The following is a 23,339-nucleotide window of genomic DNA, read 5'->3' as shown; positions in this document are numbered from 1 at the left end:
GGGTCGCAGGTGGAGGGATGTCACCCCGGCATTGTTTTAAGGAATTCTTAACGGGACTTTCCTTCGGAGTTTCCAGGTAACGGACGAGCCTATTTTATTTTACGAGCTTGCTTCGTATAGCGGCCCTCGTAATTTTTCGAGAAACACGAAGATTCAGCTAAAAAATTAAAATTCATGTGATTTTCTGATGAGTCTCTCGCTTACATGATACATAAATTTGCTTTACATTTTGACATGACATTTATACAAACATAAACAATGTTATACATAAATTTAAATCTATTGAAAACTTTTCTTCTTATTTAATTAATGTGAACACATGTTTTCCTTATTTATTCGTTTTTCATGTTTAATAATAGGAAAACTTATTATTCAGTTTTCGCATATCTAATATTGTTTTCTTTTTATTAACCATATATCCCATTAATATTATCTTAGAACATTACGAAACTAACAAAAAAAGTTTATCAAATTAAATATTACATATTTATTGTCTCGTCGAAATGAGCACGCAAGTTGCGACGCAGAAATTTCCCAGGATACATTCGAGAATCATTGCATCCTGGCGCAGGTAATAATTACAAACGTCGGACTCAGCGATGCATAACGATACACAAATCACGTTTTAGAAAAGAGCAAGATAGCGTCGACAGAGGAGAAGAGAGACGGGAGATAAATAATAGAGAAAGAGAGAGAGAGAAAGAGAGAGGGAGAGAAAGTCTTGCGTTAATGTCAAAAAGTCCCGACGTTTGTGCATCGTCGAGCTAAATCTTCTTGACGTTTTTTCCCTAAAAACACGACGCGAATCGTTGGCGCGGCCCCAGGTAAGGGGACCCTACTGACCCTTTTCGCCTCGGCGTCGATGCCGAGAAAATAAAGTTTCCACTTTATATCCACGGTGAGTATCGACGGGGCAGGTAGTTTCACGGCCTCCTAGAGACACACCCCGTATAATTGGTCGATAAAGATTCCAAAGATTACGAGTAAATATTAATCTTTATCCCCGAAACGTTTCTGGCTACTGGATACGTGCTTAGCGGGGTCAGAATCCTGATCTTTCCTGGACGATAAGAACCCACCCATGGGCGCTCGCTTTATTTTATAGAAAAGAAAATAATATAATCGACATCGCGAGTATAATGAATTTCATCAAGAAGATTATTAAAATTAAAATTGTGAGAATTTGAAATCATTACATGTACTTATTACTTTCCAATGGTATTTTTGAACAAGAGAAAAATAAACACTTTCGCTTACCAAAATCATAACGTAGAAAATTACCAAATCGTAGAAAATTAAACATCAAGAAACATGAAGAAACCGCTGAATTGATTTCCTTAGAGAAACAAGCGTCCGTGTTACGTCTTTATTGTTTGTTTTTTATTTCAAGACTTCGTAACCGAATACTTTATCTTTCATCGTCTGATGAGCGCGCTCAGACGGAATATTCAGACGCTGAGAATCATTTAGAATGGATTTTTTTTCCATTGAATTTCTACGGAAGAGTTGGAGAACGGCGCCGTAACAGCCGGAATAATTCTCTCGTTAGCGCGGGAAGCGGCTGCAGCGTTTAAGCGAAAGGAGTAACAGACGAAACGCGAAGCACTTGCGCGATTGTACGAGCACGCTTCATGTTCATGTCGACTCGGGCAGAGATAGATGCACGCACATGCGACCACGCTTCGCGTGGGAATATATGGGAATCTTACGATATACCGTGGTGTCGGGGTGGCGGTCGGCGCCCCAAAACTGCGGGGGTCCTAAGAATCACTAACGTGCCCCCGGACGCCCCGGACAAATTATAATATATTGGACAGCCATCGTCTTCCGAGCACGCGAGTGCTACCGTCATGTGGACACCCGCGAGGAAACGCGCAGTGAGGACGTAAAGGGAATATTCCGGGAGTCCTCGAATTAATCCCGATAATCATTTAAATCCGAATATTATTTCGTCTCACGGTTTACACGTACGTTTTCGTACGCTTCCGTCGGAAAGGCTAATAACAGTCACATTTATGTTTATAGGATCGGACCAAGATAGAGAAACTAAAGCAAGGCAGCTAATGGGCCCGAAAGGGTGATTTCCAACGCGGCGCGGCACCGTCTTAAAATCGTCTGTAATTAAAAGACTTCGTCAGAAGTCGAAGGCGCATTCGTCTGGGAAACCCGTCCGTGTTATTGACCTTCGAGCGGGCAGGTGTTGATTCGGTAATGGGCCGGTAATTAGGCTGCCGAGCGGTCTAGTCGCGTAAATGTGTGTGAGCTGGCTATAACGCGAACATTATACGTTCGTGCGCATTCTACGAGTGCGTAGATACCACGGCGCATTCCAGTGCACGATGCGCCGATATAATCACGTCGCGAATATCCGTACGTGTACGCAATACACACAGGTGCGCGAGATCGCGCACGCACACACGTCTCGACGATTACGCTCGCATTCGCGTATCGCGTATTAAACGCGACTGCCTTCGTTCGCTCGCGCTCTTTAACGCGCTAAGCGACTAATTATTTGCCCTACCAGTAATTACTTCGTTCCAGCCGGTCTTCGAGTCGCTGAGCAGTGCCCCGCTGCACGTGATTCCCTCCCCCCCCCCTCGCCTGCAGTTTTATCTCGCATTGCACCGCGGTCGTACATCCGCGCGCCGAGGTCGCGATTTTTCAATGTCGCGGATGGACGCGAACGATAACGGCCGAACCCTTCCTTCCCGTTGTCGCGACGTGTCCGACCTGAGAAAATATACTGACTGCCTGGAGATCGCGGAAACTCGCTCGCCTTGGCTTATCTGCTTTTAAGGGCGCATCATCGGTAGCTACGGCGAGCGCATACGTATCAAAGACCGGCGGTAAAATAAAGCGACGAAATAACGACGTGCGAAAATGTAACGAGCGCAATAGCGGAGGTGCGATGAAATTAATTAGATATCGACGACATTTACGGTTTTACGGTTCACGTCTAGCATTATAAATTATCATGATTTAATCATTAAGAGTAAGAACAAAGGCATAAGTTACATATTTTGGTTTCCCAAGCAATACATTAAATGTATGTATGTATTTCGATCGTGGGAAGTCTGTATACCTGTATTCATCAACATTATAAAATAACACTCACTTCAAATCATATTTGTGTAAATTAATTCTTTGTTTTTAAATCTTTTCTAATGTAGTCATATAGTAAAAGCGTGAAATTCAGTAAATGTAACTTACAAGAGCTCTAATTTATATAAGTATGAGTGTAGTGAGACAGAGAGGTGAGGAATTGCGCAAAAAAAAACTAATCTAATCCAACCCAATCTTTATCAGCGTGATATATACTGATATTGCTTATTAAAAAGATGTAAATTTAAAAAATAAAATTTAGTAAATTTATACATTGACTAGTAAGTGTATACCTCGGACATTACTAGGGCATTAGTGGGCATTAGATAAAAAAAATCGGCAGTAATGCCCAGAAATTGTGCATTAGTATTAGGCATTGGCATTGCAGCGGTTTGCCCCTCGGTGTATACATTTACTGATGTCACACTTTTACCGTGACATATACAAAATTCAGCTACAACATTCGTCACTACAAAAAGTCCAGGAAGCGCCTCTATCGAGGAGTTGTAATTGAATTTATGGCGATTAGCCACACACGCGGATTCGATTCCGCGTATACGATCGATCTGTCGATTCGTATAGCCGCGGCCGGTGGTAGCGGCGCGTTATCGAGGAGGAGATAATGTGTCCCGACTAATTTAGAGACGCGATGCTCCCTTCTCCGGTCCGGTGGATCCTGTATGCCTATGCAGATGGCATTCTAACTGCCATCTAAAAAAAAAAGTCGCGCTGGCTGTCCCGCTCCTTCCCGCTCTTTCGCGGAGCCTCACGCTAACGAGGTCCTGCCACGTCCTGCCCGAAGGACACGGGACTACGGCCTGTCAATTAAGGACACGACCATACCGGGCCACATTTCTACCTCCCGCATTTCCCCTTTCCGCGTATCCCGCTGCCTCCCCGCGAGGATCACCATCTCATCCTCCATCTCTTTTCTCCTCATCCTGTCTCTACCCCAATTTCTCGCTTTGTACTCGTCTTATTCGGAAGTAAGATGGCTCTTTCCTTCGATTTGCGTCGCGTCAACTATTAATTATTTTCGGACGATAAAGAAAATTGACGATCAGAAATTAACAAAATTCTTCTGCGAGAAGAATTCCCAAAAAAATATTAATTTCGCGATTAGAATTCTTATCTTCCGCTGCTACGAAATAAATTTGCTCATTAAAACAATTCCTTTAATAATAAAAAGTACTAAAGATTATTTTTTAATTTCAGATGAAGAAGTTCATGTGTCGAGAGCGTTGATGTCTATAGATTCTCGAATGCGCATGCCAGAGGAGACGGGACGAAAGGATCGATGAAGAAGATTGCTCGGGATCGGCGAGACCTCGATACGCATAATGGAACGTCCAGAGGTACGATGTATGCACATATACACACGAAAGACGATACCTCGACTCTTCTTCACCTTCCACGCCACGTTCTTCTCTCGCTCACGCACAATCGGGTTCCGTTAACGCACCGGGGGGTCCGGCAGCAACTCCGGTCGGTGAGAAGAAGCGTTAAAAAAAAGCGCGCCGAGCACAAAACTCACTCTCGATGCGTACGGTCGCATGCGTATACGAGACACGACGAGAAACGTATGTATATGCATAGGCTCTCTCTCCCGACTTGCGGTCGAGGTAAGAGACCTGGCGATTATCGCGCCAGGGCAATCTCTCATTATCATTCCCGACACTCTTCTTTCTGCTCCCTCTTACGGAATCGCCGCTTTTTGTGCTCGCCCACTGCTCAGCGGATGCTACTTTACGGACGTCGTTCTCTTCCTCTCCGCTTTCTGTCGCGCGCACGAAAACCTCTCCATGCCTGACCCGCGCAAGCTTTCGCGTGAGTCTCGAAACCATTTTTCTCGAGATAATTTTTTGTTTATAACTCTTTATATAAATTGCAGAGATGAATTCAACGACTATCAATTTATAGTCAATAACGAGAATGCATGGGTGTGAAATGGTATCTTTTCGAGGTAAGCATAGCATATTCATCAATGTCATCATTTCCTTATATATTCATTAAAATCCATGAATATAATTGAAAGAAATATCATATATATATGTGTGTGTGTGTGTGTGTGTGTGTGTGTGTGTGTGTGTAGTATATCTTTAATCAAGATCACTTTAATAAAAATCTAAATATAATAACTACACGCGCCACTAAAATATACCACTTTATACATTCTCTCAAACGGAAGTACTTTCCAACAATCTCAGATGGGGAACTCGTCCATCTCGAGCTGCTTGATCTGAATAATGATTCCCTGCATTGTCATTGCGCGATTAAGAAAAAAAACTCATTATTTCGCGAGACGGTATACGGGGGTCCTTGCGCGAGACGAAGGAGGATAATCCCCGAATGCCCTGTGGCGGAACAATACGATTTGTTTGCTATGCAAAATCCATTGAATTGCGTGTGGTCAATTATATTATGTTAAGTAGAGCATACGCGCGGCCTGTGACGTATCGTGCCGTGAGATCTCCGTCCGGGCCCGGTGGCCCATTCCTCGGGCTCCTCTAATAACGCATTGTGCCCCTCGCGTGGCATATTAGGTTTATGCTAATACGCCGCGCCGAAGATGCGTCGATCGAATCTCTTTTTCTTTCTCTCCCGCGCTCGGCGCGGTTTCTCGCAGCCGCAGCCGCAGCCGCGTGGGCCGTCTATAATGGATGAAAGCCGCCGCGGAAGTCGCCGCGACGCGCACCGACGACTCCCGATTCCAAGGTCGAGGGCCCTCTCTTTCTTTTCGCGACCGAACGCGAGTGCTCGCAGATGCGAGCGCGATTTAATTGCACCGTCGAGTCTGCAGTCTCGCAAGTTTTATGAAAATTACGTAAAATTATATAGCGCCGCGCGCTTAATTACAACGTGTGTCAATCATCATTCATGACCACAGCTACATCCCTCTTGCGCGAAAGGAGTGACACGTGTGCGAATATTTTAATATAAATATTAACGATCCCCGGCCGTCCAATCAGGCCGGCTACATAGTCGTATCGATCTCGATACAAAGAAACATTTTCGAACTGGAATGCCGCGTGAAATTTCGGCCGATATTTGCATTTCTCTCGTCATGCTGCTCATCACCGTGTAAATCCCTGGTCCGGGGGATCCAATACAATGGCCCGGGCGAAAGAGAAAGAGAACAGTGGGCGAGACCGGAGAATGAGAGAGGCGAAAGATAATTGTACGGACGGCTAATGGAGTTCGGGAAAAATGAAGCGGCGCTCACCAGGTGGGTCCGCTTTAAATGCATCAAATCGCTGCTAAGTGAGGTCCAATGTGGGACCAGGTGAGAGATGGCCTGCCTCCTTATCCTTCCTCCTCTTACTCCCGAGTAGGGCGTGGGTCAAACGGTTAATTATTATATTGCCTATTAAGCGAACAATTTTTCATTTTCGACGGTGCTGCACGCCGAAATGTCTTGTATCCGCTTTCAAAACTAAACTACGAAAATCATCGCCCGAGGTGAGCGAACTTTTGAAAACCCTGTCGACATCGATTAACGCTGCCCGAAGAAATATGACGGCTTGCGCGTGTAACATAAATACAAATTTTATGACCTAAGACTAGAAAGCGTCTAAACGTTAAATATAACTATATAATACGTTACTAAAAAATTTTTAATTCTAAGTATCGTACAATGATATAAATCAAACTAATGTAAATTAATATAATCTCATCTTGAATCTGAACTTGTGTCTCTGTTTAACGCTAAACTTGTGCTAATCTTTTATATTTAAAAATATTTACGGGAAAAGATTGTCTGGTAAAAAGATCACTTCTTTTGCAACACACAAGTGCATGATGTCATCGAGATACTCAATAGATTTAAGCGTTTGATTATCAATCGTTTAACTTTAAACAACATGAAATATTAAACTTTATATTTTTGTTACATACATACGTCTAGCTATGGATGTAAGAATTTCCGACGACAAGAGGACGAAGGAATTTTGCGGTGAAGAATTTTGAAAGATGGTGTAAGACGAGCCGCGAGGAGTATCATGTCTCATCCAGAGAATCTACACCGCGACAACGCCAATCTGGTCAGACGAATTATAATTTCCCGACCGGTTCGGGACGGACGGCGACGTTTAAAAAAGCGGAGGGGCTAGTTCACGAAAATTCCACGGGCGCTCACTTTTATTTCGACGTGAACAAGCGGCTTCTCGTGTGGACACACGAGCCGCGTTAAACTACACATGCCTGGACGTATTTCTCTTTCTCTCTCTCTCTCTCTCTCTCACTCTCTCTCTCTCTCTCTCCGCCGCTCTCGGGTATCTTCCTTTATTTCTCGGAAGATACCTCCTTAAAAAACGTGATCCACGCTGCATACTGAGTCCCGTTGACTTGTCCCTCCCTAATCTTAACGTCTCGTGTCGAGCTGATTAGCCCTTGTTTACAATCGGCCAGCTTTCCAAGGGCCGCGGCCACGAAATTTCGTGTCCCGGCGAAAATAATGTCCTTCGGGCGGTATCGGCCCGAGACATTCGGAAGTGGTGTCGTTTGGGTCTAGGCCTTGATGTTGAGCGCGCAAAATTATGGTCGGCATCTCGTGAGTTATCGCGCGGCTATTTACGGGCGAAAAAAACTATACGAAAAGCGCCTCGTATCCGTCGCGCGCGGCATAGACGTCTCGTTTTTGTGGTTTTAGCTTGCAAGATTATAAATTTAATGTCAAGAATCAAGAATTAGTCAGGAGTTTGGTCAAGAATTAAATGAAAAAGTGAGAGAGAGAGAGCCTAGAGAGAGAGAGAGAGAGAGAGAGAGAGAGAAGGAAATAAACATATAGGTATGGAAACGAATACAAATAGCGAAATAATCGATTTTCATTCATCATAAACGCGGCGCGACGTAGCGAAGATAAGCGTATTTGTGCAAAGTTATAAAGAGCTCGAAAAGTTTTTGCGGTTACGGTATATAAACGTATAGCCTCGTTACATCTAGATTTTACGCGGCTCGCGTGTACCGTCCACTTAATATCGAAATAATCTGGTATATTTTACCATACGGATATACGCTTTGCACATTCTTGGCGGGATGCGTGAGTTGTCGCATCGCATTTGAGCAACGATGCGGGTAAGATATGAACCTAGGGGACGTATTCCCTCGATTCGCGGATCTATCGCCCATATCACCTTCATACATCAGTTTCATATAACCGAACGATAAGGATGATAAACTATGGTAAAGTTACCGCCTGAAAATCCTTGATAGAAAGAACGTATGTACAACGAAGAGGCAAAACTCGTAAAAAAAAAAGTATAACTATATTCTACCCACTTATTAAACCAAAATAAATATAATATAATTTTTTTGTAAAAAAAAACTCCCACGAATTTGTAAGATGATGCATCGTTAAATTCGATGTGATAATGATAATTGTGCAGATTATACCAAATTATTAAGTCCAAGACAAAAGAAGTAATGTGGACTCATTTTCACGTAAAAAATAAAGTTTGAGATCTAAATAGTTTGAATTTACGAGAAAGATTAAATATCTCCCTCTTGTGTAATGGAACGAATTTAAAGAGTCGCCTCTCGAAGGATTACGCAAATAGTTGTCATGTCGCCGGGGAAGGAATCTAATTTGTGCCTTGGCCGAGACGATACGATCTGAAATCTGATTAATGCGAAACTATGTAAATGCCGGCGGGCAGGAGGAGGAGGGCTCGTTCAATTATACAGTACGTTTTACTCCCGATGTGCATAGCGGACCGTGCTTCTTTTTTCAAACAACTTTCCATGCAACTTCGGACGCGCCGCCGAGAGAGCCTATTAAAGTGCAGGCACGCGATTTACTGAGTAGACAAGAACCAGTTCCGCGTATAAGTGGGTGTCGGGAAAACTCATTTGGAATCTTGCCCGAAAATAGCGCCCGAGCGCTCGTATGAGCGGCATTCTTACATGCGGACATCGTTTCCCCCCCCCCCCCAGTTGATCCTTCCCGAAATGAAATTCCCGTTAAATCAAAAGTTCGATTTCGTGTTGTAAAAGTTATTAAATCCTGCACGGGAAGACGCTCTATATTGAACCAATCCGACAGATCCACATATTCAGAATTTTTTTACAAAATTCATAAAGAAAAAAGAGAGTCATAAAGAAAAAAGAGAGGAATAAACTGTTTCTCTTCAATTCGTGCATTTTGAAACAGTGTCCATGACAAATATCTCACAATCTTTCTTTATCTCTCCTGCTCATTATACAATATTTCTGACACTGTTTATATTTTGGCTAAATAATTAATGTCACGTAAGTGTATCGCTGTATTAGTCCGCTTATCGTAAATATGCCCTACCACGTCCTCACTGACAATACTCTTTAAATTCGCGCAAATCTGGCACGAGGATAACTCAATGATGTATTTTATCATCAGTAGCTGGAGAGAGGAAAGGGGGAGAGAGAGAGAGAGAGAGAGAGAGAGAGAGAGAGAGAATAGCAAAAAAATAGCGCGAAAAAAGGACAGCACCGCGAGGCTAGGAGAAAAAGACGAAACGAGACGGACGGAAAGAGAGAGAAAGAGAAAGAAGCGGCGAGAAAGAGTGAGGGAAAAGAAGAGGATTAGAGAGAAATAAACATACCTGACGGTTCGCGCGAGCACGGCGGCGGTTTATTATTTCGTCTGTGGCGAAGCGGAGCCTTGTTAACCGTCCCGGGGACCAATCGGAGACTCTCTACCATGGACGCCCCGACCATCGGCCGACCAATGGGTGCACGTTGTGCCACGTACACGCTACATCGCGTGTCGGCCCAGCACCTCCTCTCGCATCGCCACCCGGAGTCGCGTGTGTGTTTCCCTCCGCGCGCGCGAGAACCCTTTTACGCAACCTTCTCCTTCGTTTCGCGGTGTCACGCCGGCGGTGTGTGGGTTACGGCGCGCGCGTACGTGTGCACGCGTACGTGTAGTACGCGCGCCTTCCTTCGTTCGCTCGCTCGCTCGTCCGTTCGTTCATCCGAGCGACGGCGATGTGCGCGCGAACCTCGACGTCGCTCGGCGCTTTTGTTTTATTCGCGAATCCTCTTCTTCGTTCGTGCGGACGCGCGCTTCGCCTCCGTCTCGCTCCTGCCGTCTATCCGTCGCGCGCGCTCTCTCTCTCTTTCGAAAAAACAGAGAAAGAAAGAAAGAAAGAAAGAAAGAAAGAGAGAGAAAGAAAGTAAGTGAGGGTGAGAGAGGACAACTCGAACGTGCCCTCCGCGCGGCAAGGCTCATCCCGCCCTGCCGTCTCAACCCCCTCGGCTCCTGCCCGTCCTCGTCCGGCGCGGGCACACACCCGACGCGCGGAACGCACCTCGGACGTTCGCACACCTCTTTGCGCTTATCGCGCCGGATTGCAAAGAAACGCGAAGGAGAGCCTAACGAGCACGCACCCGTGACAGTCCATTATCGATTCTGCACCCCGCGTCACCCCTTTTTTCCCCCCATCGTTCTTTTTCTGTCTAACGCGGGAATGTAGAATCGAAGAACCGCTATACCACACTCGGCGGAACTCATTTCGCGACTCCACACGTGTCTCCCCGAGTTCCTCGAATTCATAAATTCTCTTGGTCGTAATCGAGGTCCCCAGCAATTCTATTTCACATTTTACTCGCGGCTCGCAACGCGCTGTTACAACGATAAACAAGCATTGTGAATTATTTAATTTCATATTTCGTTGAACCAAAGCTGAATTTATGTACAGATATGTTAAAGTAAAACAGAGATGCATATATCTTCCAAAGAAGAGATATGTCAAGCGTATGTACAATAATTACATTAATAAAAAAATGAATTCTGAGAGGATAGATCAAGTTTATCACGTATCTATGCACCCGCGACGATATTATTAATATTCTCCAACGCGGGACTAATCTCCAACGCAAATCGATACGCACCGATTTTCTGCGGGCGAATAGGCCGAGACTGCTAGATAAGGTTCTTGTTCTCGGACACCTTTATCCCCGAGATTTACTCGCGGATACTAATTTACGTCGACAAATTCGCTTCTTTTTTTTATCATCGCATATACTTCAGTCAACTCCGCCGGCGGAGTTTGTTGTCGAGTTAATGACTCGTTAACGAGCTCGGGCCGCCTCGATTATCGCACCACGTTGTCCGATATGACGGGTCGTATACGCTCGCAAAACACAACTTGCTATCCGCCAACGACTTGCGCAACGCGACCGGTTCGCGTGGTGCATGTGACCACGGGCGTTTTCGTCGAATCGGATAAATACCGACACCTATCGCGGAGATCTTAATTATTTTACTTTATACTTACCACCGCGTGGCGACCGATCGCCACCTTGTTCGCAAATCGACGCGGCCGGCGCTCTGAATTTTTCACGGTTCGCGCTTGCGAGCTTTGGTATCCGCGACAATCACGCGTACGCCACGCTCTTGTCACGCGTTAATAGCGCCCGGATAATTTTTATACGTGTAAAACGCCGAGAGAGACCGCTAATGACACTCCAAATTGAGGCAGCTGAATCGCTGCGTAACCGGAGGTTTATGATAGTCGCTTGAGTGTCAACCCGCCAGCAGTTAAATTCGCAAATCTGTAAAAAATTGATAACCCATATCGCAACGGTAAACGGCGGTGCAAATATTGTACTCAGCTTATACGTCAAGAAAACGATGTAAGATTTACTAGAAATTTATGGATTTTATGCGTACGTTCAACTACATATTTATTATATCCTTAATTAATAAAACAGTAGTAAAAATAAATTAAAATAAGTACCCAACAAAAAATTTTTAAACTTGGTTTAAAGAAACCAAAAATTCTTGATTTGAAGAAATCTAAAAATCTCTAAACTTATCTGTTAAAAAATATATATATAGATATATAATAATTTAATAATTCTATCTTATATAAATATATAGCTATATGTATATATAGTATATCTTTTTTACACGCTTTCAATAAAAAGAAATCAAAATTTAACACTGGTGTGTAATAAGTAGACATTGTATCTTAAATGTTCGTATGTTCACTGTGTTCGCAATTATGAGAAATATCTTGTCGCTTCCAGAGTTAATAAGCATAACGACGAAGCCTGCGATCGTTTCGTTTGTGCTAATGTGCGGGAATGTTTTCGGCGGGTAACCGAACACTTTCGTTGCATATTTAAAATGTTAATCGCGGCCGGGCGACGACATGCCTCCCCGAATATACGGTCGCTTCGTGAATAGCTTCCGAGATCGGGGGAAACGATTCTTTGAAACGATGTGACACCTCGCGTGATGTACGAGCGCACATTGGAGTACTTGTTAATTCAGAGACGGCAGTTTCCGTAGGATGCCAACGGTTAATGGCTGTACATTTTGAGTAACGTCTTCGCGCCTCGCCGGGATGGACGCGCGCATGAAAATGTCACCGCCCGCTGCGTTTTATTCCGTATTATCATGCTACTTTGTACTCGATGGACAACGAAGAACCGTGTCACGTATAGTTGTTAAGCTGATGAACTCGTAAGCTGCACGAAAATATCATCGATCGAAATGTAATTTCGATCGATTGAAGCGTGTCTCTCGCATCAACGCATAAAAAAACAATGCCGTTGTGATATTTTATGTAACATTTATAAGTCTTTGTTAAGAAAAAAACTTAAATTTTGTCATAAACTTTATACTTAACTATATATACAGGTGTAACAGGAAATTGTTTGAGAATTTTTAAATAAACCAGTTTCGAGATCTCTAGATCACTCTAATATCTTACGTATTATTTCAGCAGTACAAAATTACCTTTTTCACAAAAGGTAAAAAAAGGCGTATCGGCGTATCACTCTAATATCTTACGTATTATTTCAATATCTTTTAAGAATATTTAGTGCGTATCAAGAGTGTGTCAAACGAGTTAGATCATATCTTAATACACATTTATGAACTGAGACAGCTGAGTAACGCTGGAACTGTACGTTTGCATACAGGAAAACATATGTCTACTGCAACGGGCGCGACATAATTTGTCGAATATATAGAGGCGGATATTATCGCGAATCCACGTAAGCGGATAAGCCGCAATCAATAATCAAAATCAAAATTAATCGAGAATGCAAGGCATGATCCTGATTTTCCAGGCACGATTCTAAACTGAACTATCTTGTTCCGCTAATCGACTTCCGATATGACTCTATCGGTCGATCGATTCTTTTTGCGGAATCGCGCGCGCGTAAACGCGCGATAACATCGGCGACGAAAATTCTGCATGCTCAGGTGTCGCATCGACACGGGGCGTGCCGTGCGAGCCCGGTCGCGAAGCACGTGTTTCGGGGGAGGACGCAATTAGCATAATTCCAAGGAAATCATCTCCCACGCGGCGCGTCTCGCGTCTCGCGTCGCGTCGCATCCGTATACGCGCGGCCGGCGGCGCTCGACGAAATTCGACGATTTGTGTGAAAACTTACGAGACGGCCGCCATACCCGGGAGATCAAACAGCCGCACGGCGCGATCTATAGCCGAGGCAAGTCACGTAGACATTGTCATATGAGATGACGGAGGTAGGTGGACGAAGGAATACGGTTACAAGGACTCGCATTTTTCGGAAACGCGCCGCGATGCATCGAGTGCGTGCCATCAGTATGCACCGCGCTGCATATGCATTATGTCAGCGGCCGCCGACGATTCCTCACAGCATCGCCTGATAATCCCTCGAATCTACGATAGAATCGGCTGTCGGCCCCCCGACTAAATCGTGGGTGGTATCTCTTACTTTGTCTCCCTTCTTCGATGAAACAATTACGATAGGTATTCTTACCTTTGATAAAACGCAAGAGACCACTTTTCTGCACGGCTAAGATATTTATTCTTTACACTCATCGAGATGAAAAATAAATTATCATGCAGAAATTCTACTTCTTTAAAGAATTCTTATATTTTCGAATAAAATGTAATTTTAGATTGTACAATAATTAACGCTTAAATCAAAGTTGACAAACAAATCTTTTTAAATAAAAAGTTATTGAAGATTTGGATGTAAGAATGTACTTGTTAAATTTAGAAAGAAAAAAGAAATCCATATAAAAATAATTAACAAAGCTTACAACAAACAGTTCGAGATATAAAAAAGCTAAGTGTTTATAACGTCTTTGGACATAATAAAGTAAATACAACGCGTTGCGAAATGAGCAGCGGAGCATTTGATAAAATGCATTTTCTTGCACTTGTTTTGAATTGTTTTAGCAAGTTTTTTTTAACCATATCACAAAGGCTCAACTTTCGAGCAAACTCGCTGTAAATATTCCTAAAGGCTTATCGAACGCGACCACCTTCCGTGAATGCTCGTTCGATCGCGACGTCGTCGTCCACGTAGCATGATTCTCGAATTTTTGTCAGGAACGTAGAAGGAGTGACACGTACGCGAAGGTGACACGCGTCGCGTGACGCTCTCGCTGTGAGAACGTGTGACTGCGAGACATAAGCCGACGAATTAATGGGGTTATTTTTTTATTCAACGGCACGGTACTGACCACCACTACTCCCTCGTCCACCGCCTGTCCGTCGCCTCTCTCCTATATACCCTTATATACTTTATTTTACTTTATAGGATCCACGTCATAGAGTCGCGTTAGCCACGCAGCGCGTGAAACTCACCCGCTATCTTGCTATATAAAACGATCTGACGCCTCGATACGAACGAGTTCGTCAACGCCGATCGATCTCGCAGTGTTTCCGAGGACGTATACGCGTAGTTCGCATTTCGTACATTAAGAATTTATTATCGTCTCTATCGAATGTATTATTAAGCCCTCACATATATTTGTCACATATGCCCTTTTCGCTTCGCTCTCTCGACGAAACCCATTTGGAATAAGATTGAACGCCGCTCATTCGCGAAGAGATACGATTTCTCTTCGGATTTTCGGTGGCTAGAGCTTTTCAGTCGCGTTGTCATTTTCCATCGTGCGTGCGTGCGCCCGACTCTATTATTATATACGGACAGTCGCATTATCATGGATGCGGGACAAGTCACTGATTTCGATCCGACGAGTTGGAACAAATGGCCGCCACGAAGGCGCGCCGTTTTTTCTCTCTAATAAAAATAAAGAAAAAGCTCGCGTTGTAGCTAGACAGAGGCTTCGTGCGCCATCGGCATCGATCGCGATCTATCACGAATTGAAATTCATACGCGCGCGACTTTTTTTTATCGTCTCTATCCGAACGCGGAAGCATCACGCTAACTGTCTAGTAATTAGGGCTTTGCGAAGCCCATATGCAATGCGCGCGTTCGTATGTACCCTCGATTATTAACTACGATCTGTACAGGTCGCGATAACGGTCGACAAGCTCGTTTATTTAAAGATATAAACGTCGAAATTAAATGTATCATTTATCTTTGTTAGAGGAGTACATAACGAGGAAATTCGTGAAATTTTAATCAATCTTCCGACAGGGCCGCGGAATTTTGACGAAAAGTAATTGCTAATAACATAAATAACTGCGCTAATTGTAAATTTATGACAAACATTAATTGAGTATGGAGAAAAGTATTTGTACCTATATCTAAAAAGTACCTGTTCGATTAATTATTATTTGATAGAAGAGACTGTCAATTTTAATACAGGTGACTCTCGAATAACACGGTACTTGAATAGCACGGTAAAAATTGTGACAATCATACTTTTTAAAAAAGTTTTTTTAAATAATCTCTTGAAACCAAAAATGATCAATTTTATATGAATCTGGGGTCTTCAATTGTAATTTTCAATAGCACGAAACCAATTAATTGGGTTATTAGAGGATTATTATCTGTATATTATTTTATCAAGAATAATAGGAGAATTTTAATACACCAAAAGTTTGCGCGATAAACGCATAGCTCGACGTTCACACGAAAGAGAATGTATAATAACTCGAGTTATTATTTCGACGTCGAAATATAAGTCCATTCTTCGTCGTCCGATCGTTTTATGACGTGCGAAACAATCGTCAGTCTCAATGTCCCCAAGGACAGTCATCGTCGGTCACCGGGCCGAGTCCTCGTTACGAAAATCCGCGCTCGTAATTGCCCAAGTCTTATTGGAATGTATAGCCGACCGTAGGTGACAATATCCCAGGACCTCACCTCGCGCGCATTATTTCACAGCAAAAATAATGTAATTCTGGTCACACTGCGAGAACGAGAGATTCTTATCGCGACGTGGCTCCTCTTCGTGGTGCCTATGACGCCTCAGCGCTTCCACTCGTCACGCATATCTCTCGTTCCGAAGCGTGTCCGCGATTGCAGCAGCCTCATCCGTGGAACGGGACCGGAGAAAAATAATGGGGGAAGAAGAAAAAGATACAGCTCTCGAGGTAGTCGTAAAATCTTAACGAAGTGCGCACGGCACTTCCAAACTCTTGTAAATTTGCGAGGTACGTATTTACCTCGTAAATTTATCTCTCGTAAAATTAGAAAAGATTATCAATTATATTTCTCATAAATATTTCTTTGTCGCAAACAAAAAGCAGAAGTTGAAAAACTCGTGTTCGGAAATGTATTTCGAAACTTTGTCTTGCGCATTTTATCGGCCTGATTTACCCGTTTTGCCTAAAAACCAGCCAACAATTTCCAAAAAGTTAGTGTTTCACGACAGATAGTGTCGGATAACGATAATCACTATGACTACACCTGGACGAACGTAAATTAGTCGAAATCTCCCAGCATCTCGCGTGTAACAGGATACAACTCCATAACGTTTCGTCCGAATCCTGCCCCATTCGGATCTCCCCTTTGAAATATAAAACGTTAGAAATGCAGGTTGAAAAAATGTAATGGAGGCCTTCGGATGCATTTTCTAGTTGACGATGAGTCTCTCGTCCCGAATGACGTCAAAGTTATTCTCAAATACGAAATATTTGGAACTCGAAGAAATACTTTTAATTCTATCAAACCAATATTTTCTATTAATCACTGATGAAAAAATTAATATATATTCCGTGACGTACATTTCTTCGCTACATTGATTTATCTATGTTGGGTAGAATAAAAGAATCGTAGATTAGCGATCACCTCGGGGCGAGTTTCTCATTGGTAAAATTACAGGCAAACCAATGGCGAAGGTATATAACTATCGAGGACACCGGCGAGACGTTGTCAACCCCGATCGGCGCTTCTTCCTCGTGAGTGCATCTCATCGAGACAAATGGGTCAACGTACGACAGCTGACTCAAAGCGGATGAATCATCGTGCGCATCGGTTGTAACCATCCGTCCTGGCGTACCGGACTCTCGCTTCGTACTTCGACCCGAGAAGAGAAATTGAAAAAAGCAAAGAGGTAGAAGCACGCCGACGAAATTTACGAAGCACGGGACTGTCACGGTCTAAAGTGACCAAGAATAATCACGTAATCATCCCAAGTATATTTACAACGTTATTCGACAGCCGCCTCATCGACGCCCACAGCCTTCTTATTCTAATGTATATGTTACAGTAAAAGCGTGTGAAATTCTGTAAATGTATTTACACTTACAAGAACTCTAATTTATAAGTATGAGTGTAGTGAGATAAAGGGATAAGGAGCTGCGCCCCTAATACCCTCAAAAAAAAATTAATCTAACCCAACCTAATCTGTATCAGTGTAATAATGATATTGCTTATTAAAAGATATAAATTTGAAACATAAAGTGTATACATTTATTGATTTCACGCTTTTACCGTGACATATACATTACCTACATTTTCAAATTGCACTACACTGATTACATAATATTCCCGAATAAAAATAATCTAATAATAACAATCTTAATATGTAAAACTACTCTATATTTTTATATTTTTGTTAATCTTCCTCTTCTCGAAACTTCAGGCAAAGCAAGCTGGTTTCTCTTATTTTTGAGGAATCATCTCGCATTGCGCTCGCGATGTTGTGTCTCTGGAAACCATGCTTGCCCTCGCGAGGTGAGGTCGGAGCATAAAACATCCTTCGCCGTGGTTAACGGTTTATCTGGTGCTTCTCTTCGCGTTTTATACGACAAATCGCATGAATTACGTCATCGGAATTTTGTCGTGCACGTAATGTCTAGGTACAAGTACGACTCGTCACACTTTAATGAAATGCGGAGTAGAGATGTAAGGTGCATAAAGTGATTTATTTTGAAAAAGAATCAACACCAGCAGGAATAAAATTAGCATGCTCGTAAATCTTCATGCTGCATGCTTCGAAATGTCGTTAGTGTCGTCGCCGATATTTCCACGTATCACAGTGGGAATTTTAATCCAGAAATTATTGTGACAAAAAAAATACATCTTTATTTTGCATTCAGCGAATTAGAATTAACGGATAAATTAGTAAATAGATATTATTTTTTTAATCTATAGCGATTAAAAAACGTAGAAATATTCTACTTTATTTATGCTCGACTAAAGCAATTTTTTTTATCACTCGTAAAAATATTTATTCGAAAGTTACGTCGGATGATTTATTCGAGCGCAGAAACTTAATCTCGGTTCAAGATAGGACTATGTGAGGAATGCTGAGCGGTCTAAATATCACCGTCGAATTTAGACGAGCGTTCTCAACGACTAATTAAATAACGGTAGTTCGCGACTTGGGCGAAACAGAGTATCTGATTGACGATGACTTCAGTATCACAACCGCCTCGATATTAAATCACATCAGTTTCTACCTACAAAGGCGGAATTTAAAGAGTAATTTCGAGTTCTGAATTCGGATCGGATTGTAGCTAAGATACGGCACGGCCTACGTCATAACAGGTTCAGAATATTATTCCTTCGGGATTACGTTTCCAAATATGACGGCGATCCGCGAGATAAGAGCGAGGAGAAACCGACCGTGCCGACTACGACCATGACAAGCACCGCTGGATCTCGCGACGAATTCCCGACCGCGGAACAATGTAATATACGTCGTGTGTGAGTACGCAGGAGATCGCGCGGAACAATGTGCGGTCCCGCGGGTCGAGGGTACGTACGTAGCGGAGAAGGAAGACGAGGCAGAGAGCGAGGACGAAGGGGGGAGGGGGGAGGGGGAGGGGGGCGACGGGGTACGAGAGAGTCACGCACGTACGCTGGGCCTTATCGTCGCGTTCACATCCGCCGACTCGAGGCGAATAAAGAGAAAGCGGAGAGGGCGGACGGAAAAGGAAAAAAAAATGCCGGATTCCCAGGATCCGCGCGGGCTCCCTCCCGGGGGCGGCGAACGCGCGTACGCCAGTAATGCGGAAGAGATTTCGTGCGGGTTAACTTCGCGAAGTGTAGACTCTCGAGACTCTCGAGAGACCGGCCTCTACCCACACGGCCAATTTGTGCACCGCCGCGGCGCTGCTTGATTAATGCGCGACGCAACGTATCGCGGTAAGTTACGAGAGAGAGAGCTCGAGGAGAAGACGTCAGGAGCATCCGCGACGATCTCTCGCGACAGCCGAGAGTTTCGCCAGAGGGGAAACGCCTAATTCCCGGAAGCATATTGTAATCTTTGTTTTTTCAAATTGCCGGTAATTGCAATCAAATACCGATTGCTATGTAGTTTCTAGAGCACCTTTAGATTTGCCGAATAGAAGCGAGAATTCCTATTCTTAATAAAGTACCGAAATTGCAGTGTATTAAATTACGACAAAGATATGACAAGATACAAATATAATCAGGAAAATGAAAGATGGTCCAAGACTTCCTTTCGATCTATTTTATCAAAATATTTTTTTTAGATGTGTGCTACACTGAAAAAAGAATTATTAACTTGACTAAATATTTTCAACTGATTATTATTTTTTAATTGAAATATTTATTTAAATTAAATACGACATATTAAATCTAACATGACGTAATTTGACTCAAATACCTACTTAAATATTTCAATTAAAAAAATTATAATTAGTTAAAAATATTTAGTCAAGTTAACAATTTTTTTCTCAGTGTATTATAATTAAAATATTGATGGGATATTGCTTAACTACTTCTTAAATAAAACACAGCTCAAATAACTCTTAAAATTCATTGTCCAATAGACTCGCCCATACGATACTAAAGACAATAACAAATAACAATTCGATGCATTATTTAAATTGTGGCATACGGACATGAAAGATTCGCGTTGCGCGATACCAGGCGAGCAAACCAGGAAATATCGTGGGTAGCCTGCTCTTGCCGCGAACTTGTACGTTTTCAGGGTATCCAATAAAGCTGACACTAGGAAACGTTATGCAACTATGTGCAATGTGACTCTTTCTCCCTATCTATGACCAGACCCAGCGCAGATCCTATCGGTTTCCGAAGGTTGACGATATCGCGCCGCAAAAAGTAATATACCACGGCAACTAAGTCGGGTTTACGGACTTGGCGCGTTGTACGTCGCATTAATGTCAACAGCATGCAATATGATCATTCGTAACCGCAAATTGCGTTGCGTTCTCACGATCGTTTTTCTAGCGAAATTGATGACTGTTGCGATCACGCAACATGCACTTGACACTGGAAAATCTGTTAAAAATTTTCAGAAGCTTATGCGAAAGGCGTTAAGTTTTCTTGCAGATCTACTATATGTCTGTATTCGTAATAAGCGGCTTGCAAACGTATTGTTATTAATTTAAATCATGTCTTTAAGTCATCCGTGAAATTATCAAAGTATTATGGGAGAGAAATGCCAGTGAATTTTTTTTTATTTATCGTCAGAGGCAACGCGAATATCATCAACGCGGCTTCTCCGTCGCTGAAACCTCGAAGTGGCTTCAATCTATCGACTAGCTAATTAAATAATCCTCCTGGACGTGGTCGCGGCTCGTAGACGGTAGGAACAGGTCGATACATCTCATTGTAACAGGATAAACAGGAGTTGGGACACGGCGCGGTGGCTCGAGGAGCGACGACGAGGCTGGGAGGGCGAAGTTGGAGGACGAAGCTGGAGGGAAGAGAAGAAACCAAACGGTGGGTGGAGGGCGAGATCTCAGGAAGGAGGACGAGGAGGACGAGAAGGAGGAGAGAAGATCGGGGGACTTAGCTTCGGTTCGTGGGCCCACCGGCCGTTGGAATCCGAGATCGCGTCTGATCGCAATTAAGGCCCCGCTCCGGCTGCGGCTGTGAATATTTTATTCCAGTCGTTGTCTCCCTCTCTTCGTCTCTTTCCCTCTTTCTCGTCCCTTCCTGCTCTTTTTCCCTTAGTTTCTCTCCTCGCCTCCGAGTCCTCTGTACGCCGGCAGTATTACACCGTGCACACACACACCGCCGCTTCTTCGTCTCCACCTCGAGACAACACGCTCGGATCCCTTCCTCATAATGCGGAGAACTCGCTCCGTGTCCCTCCCGCCCGTACCCGCCTATGTACCCCCGGGTTGGGGGAGGCACCCAATTCGAAACGAGCGAATTTGAATACGGCCGGTCCAGGTCCAGAAACAATGGGGACATCGACGGACCACACGGGATGCGAGCAAATGGTCGAACAACCGCGGGACATGCGTTCCGGCAAGGGTTGCTCCTTTTTTTCGAGGCCGCGAACTACCCATGAAACTGCTGCTGGTGCCAACTATCATCAGGTTTGGCTCTTATTGTTACAGCCTATAACGCGTTGCCTTCGATATTAGCAGCGTTTGTAAATTTATTTAAGCACTGTTTAGATATTTAAATAAATCTTCGAAATATCTTTTCGGAACAGAATTTAATAGACTTAATTATTTATAACCATAAATGTCATACTGATCGAAATAAAATTTTCTAATAAATATTCGAAAGATTTTTCATCATAATTTTCACGATTTTCACCAACACTTTGGCTATCAAGCATTTTCAAAATTTCCGATTAAATTTTATAATATCTTTTATCATACAATGTCAATACGACGAATGTAAGACGAATAGCTGCATTTGAATTTCATGCAGTCGCGTTTGTGACAAATAAAGTATCCTGCAATCTCCTACTGCATTTCGATATTCAGCGAGGGCCACAAATTCGTTATCGAGGGAGAGGTCGGTAATTCGGTGGTTCCTCGACAGGAAGGAAAGGACGAGGATCCTCCGGGGGTACGAGAGAGCGAGGAAAGGAAGGACCTTTTGTGAAATCGATACCGGGCGAAGATGGTATCGGGCGGATCCAACACGTGTAACGTACTACCGCGCCGCCGGGACGAAATCAAATTTATTTTGCTGTTATTTCCAGCGAGGTACGGAGCCGCTGGTCCGCGAGGAAATATGGGAAATCGAACTTTCTGGGAGCATCGTCGAGAGGGAGGTCTTCAGGTATATTACCGCGGATGTAAGCGGTTACATCGCGATAACCGATGACAGCTGACTGGTCGCTTACGAATCGTACGAGAGAACCGGGAGTCTACTATCCGCATTGCGGTCTGAGATTAAAGAGGGTAATAGTAATTTAAATTTAAATAGTAATTTGAAATTCTGGAAAATGTTAAACGCAAGAAAATCTGTGCTAAAAAAGTATCGTCAACTTTATGTGTCAAATCAAGTTTGCTATAAAACTCCTTATAAAACTATTTCCTTTTAACTATATATATGACCTGCAAAATCTGACACCTATTGCGACATTCAACTTTAACATAGCTTCGAGTAACATTAATTTCTCAAAACTAGACATTTCTATCATGACAAAGTAAGTGCCTACCGGTTAACCTTGTATCATGATAATTTATAGACGTGCTGAAAACCTCATAATCCAGTAATTTTTATTTACTTCATTTCCTATGTGAGAGAGAAAGAGAGGAGAGGGCGAATAGACGTATATAACAAACACATCGCCGAATTCCCGGTACGTTGCTGATTTACGACGGGCTATGTCGCGTCGAGTATCTTTTCCCACATTCGAACGAAAAATTATGTGCGGTTAGCGCCTGCAGGAGGATGCGGCTATAACCCACGGGAAACGTCTTACGGTACGGGAACGTGATGGGTCATGTGAAAGACGGGGGATACCTGTCGGGGTTCATGGGGTGGTCCCGTGTCACGAGTGATCGTCCGAGTCGAGCGAGTCCACGGAGAGGGCCAGCCCAGGCTCACTGTCCAGAGGACCACTGCCACTAAAAAAGACAAGAGATCGGCCAACGGGGACAACTCATGCGGAATCGCTAACGAGCCGAGCGGACACCCGAACGATGGATGGCTCGAAGGACCAGAACCCGAACTCTTCGGGGCTTCGATACGTCTCGAGAAAATTCCACTTTTTGGCGCGCCCCTTCCCCCCTCCTCCCCTCGGCGAAGGGACGCCTGAAATATCCCGAGGCTTTCCGCTTCCGACGCTTTGGAGAAATAAGAAAAAATGTTTCTAAAAAAAATTGTTGTTTAATACGCTATCCGAGTTATTCGCAGATATTTAACGA

At 43.5% G+C, this 23,339-nt stretch overlaps 1 long non-coding RNA gene across 1 annotated transcript in view; it reads left to right on the top strand.

Annotated features, from left to right (window-relative positions):
* The window catches only part of LOC139816176 (uncharacterized), a 38,638-nt gene extending 20,846 nt beyond the window's left edge, over positions 1 to 17,792 (top strand). Inside the window, exons 2-3 of the long non-coding RNA XR_011732964.1 lie at positions 4,318 to 4,457; positions 17,104 to 17,792. This is a non-coding gene — a long non-coding RNA (uncharacterized lncRNA). The remainder of the gene's footprint in view (positions 1 to 4,317; positions 4,458 to 17,103) is intronic.
* The last annotated feature ends 5,547 nt before the right edge of the window (positions 17,793 to 23,339 follow it).

The sequence above is a fragment of the Temnothorax longispinosus genome, chromosome 7, assembly GCF_030848805.1.
Source record: "Temnothorax longispinosus isolate EJ_2023e chromosome 7, Tlon_JGU_v1, whole genome shotgun sequence".
Classification (NCBI taxonomy): domain Eukaryota; kingdom Metazoa; phylum Arthropoda; class Insecta; order Hymenoptera; family Formicidae; genus Temnothorax; species Temnothorax longispinosus.
This window is presented reverse-complemented; position numbering and strand designations above follow the sequence as displayed.